Genomic DNA, 2,500 nt, shown 5'->3' on the forward strand with positions numbered 1-2,500 from the left:
GCCCTCCCAGCCGTGGCGCCCGACCCGGCTGTGGCGCCCTCGGCAGCCGTGGTGCGTCCCGCTCATGGCGCCCGGGTAGTCATGACAACCACTCGTCCGAGGGGGAGGTCTTTGTGCCATTGGCAACCCCTGGTATGTGACGCTCCAATAGCCGTGGTGACCGTTTAGCTGCGATGCAAAGCGTGTGTCAACGGCATAATCCCCCGCTGGGTCATTTTTAGCTGTGGCAGTAATCCAACTATGGCACCCTCGTTAAATATGGCGATTCTGCATGGGAGAGAAAGCACTGGCAGAGCTACAGGACAGGCATGGCACTCCTCAGCCATGGCAACTTCCAACCTGAGATATGCAAACGGCAGTGGCACCCTCTCTGCCATGGCACCTGTGGCATCTTATCAACCACGGCACCAACACGTCGAGACACGTTTCCAAGTATCCTCCTGTGCATGAAACCGCACCGGCCATGCACCTTCGTAGAAACTCCCCCCTTCCCCCACCCCCCTCAGATTCGTAACTTTGATAAACCAATTATTTCAATATTTCGATGTTTTTTTTTTTTGTTTGTTTGTTTTTGTTTTTTATTACCAGCATCTCCCACTCATGGATTGCTATTTCAGATACTGACCCTTTCTTACATTTAACTTGTACTGTAACAGCGGTTCTCATACATATTGGACCAAAGTATCCTTTAAACCTGGTTATATTTCACTATACCTGGTTATATTTCACTATACCTGGTTATATTTCATTATACCTGGATATATTTCATTATATTCCAGGTACTTTGTTTTAGACTAATGCTCCCTTCACCCTTGTTCATCGTGCCTCCAGCTCCCCTCATCCCATATACAATGCAAATTCAAAACATATTTATAAATTACTAACAAGCGGATGTTTATCACGAGTAACAAATAACCTTGTGAATGAAACTATTTGATAATATGAAAACACGTGTTTACAAACCGGTACATATCATTATGAAAAAAGTGATGGTAAACATGATGTACCAATGTGCTAATTGGACTGTAATATAAGGTAATAAGGTTGTAAATATATATAGATCACTTTAATGCTAATGATCTGTATGATAATCACGTGTCTCTGTGTAATATTTTTTCCTCTGAAATTAAAATTCTACTCTTTTGCAAACAGAAAAGGTTAGTTATTGAGGCCAAAGGAGGGTACTTGTGAAACTGAACTGATGTTTCATAGTGTTTCAGGCTGAGCATACGTATCAACCGTGTAAATAAAATAAAAAATTGGTGTAAGCTCCTCAACATTAGGCATTATCTTCTCTCTCTCTCTCTCTCTCTCTCTCTCTCTCTCTCTCTCTCTCTCTCTCTCTTCTCTCTCTCTCTCTCTCTCTCTCTCTCTCTCTCTCTCTCTCTCTTCGCCCCTCCTCATCCCCGTCCGAAGTAGCGATCCTGCCAGACTCCAGGCTCCAGGACTACACGGATACACAGGCTACATACGTTATCCACCTCTCTTTGCCTTGACATTTTCATGAAGCCATAACTGCGTGACTTTTTTTTTCTAACTGATATTATTATCCAACTTTCGGCGTCAAATGATTATACTTCTTAGTGATACAGGTAGCAAGGTCTTGATATATTTTAAATATAACACGTAACACATGCTCAGTTACGCTACATAAGGATAATTTCATAGCAAGTGTAGCCTTTTTTATTGTCTTTGTAAAACCTCACGATCTCTCTTATGCTATTTCAAACGCGCCTCACAACACATTGTTTACCTTTTTTCTATCTGTCTATCTATCTGTCTATTTCTCTCTCTATCTATCTATCTCTTTATCTATCTATTCATCTCTCATTCTCTCTCTCTCTCTCTATCTATCTATCTATCTATCCTCCTCCTTCTCTCTCTCCTAACTCTCGCTCTCCTCTCGCTCCTCATCTCTCTCTTCATTTCGATCTCTCTCTCTCTCTTATCTTTGCCCTTTCTTTCATCACTTTCCTCAAGATGACCTTCCGCATCCATCAATCATGGAATCAAAGACATACATTTCTAAATTTGGCATAGCAAGTTAAATCATTTCTTTGCTCCAAACTCATTTATTTTCGTATTCAGGATAAAAGTCATGCGAGCGATTGGACGGCAATGTAATAGCGTCAGTATCATTAACAGGATTAGAAAATACTTCTATAAATATTACTATCATTGTTATACTATAGATGTTACTATCATTATCATACTATAAATAGTATTATCATTATCGTATTCTCATTATACTTACTATCATTATTATACTATAGATATTTATATCATTATTATACTCTCGTTGGTAACTGTCGTAGCAGACCAGTGGTTGTAGTTATAGTAGCATCTTTATCAGTAATATGGTAATAGTAATAAAAGTAATATCTTCATTCACTAATAGCTTCATAGCAATAGTAATGATAGTAATATCTTCATTCACTAATAGCTCCACAGCAATAGCAATAATAGTAGTATCTTTATTGACTAGTAGCTTCAAAGTAAT

The sequence above is a fragment of the Penaeus monodon genome, chromosome 4 (assembly GCF_015228065.2).
Source record: "Penaeus monodon isolate SGIC_2016 chromosome 4, NSTDA_Pmon_1, whole genome shotgun sequence".
NCBI classification, from domain to species: domain Eukaryota; kingdom Metazoa; phylum Arthropoda; class Malacostraca; order Decapoda; family Penaeidae; genus Penaeus; species Penaeus monodon.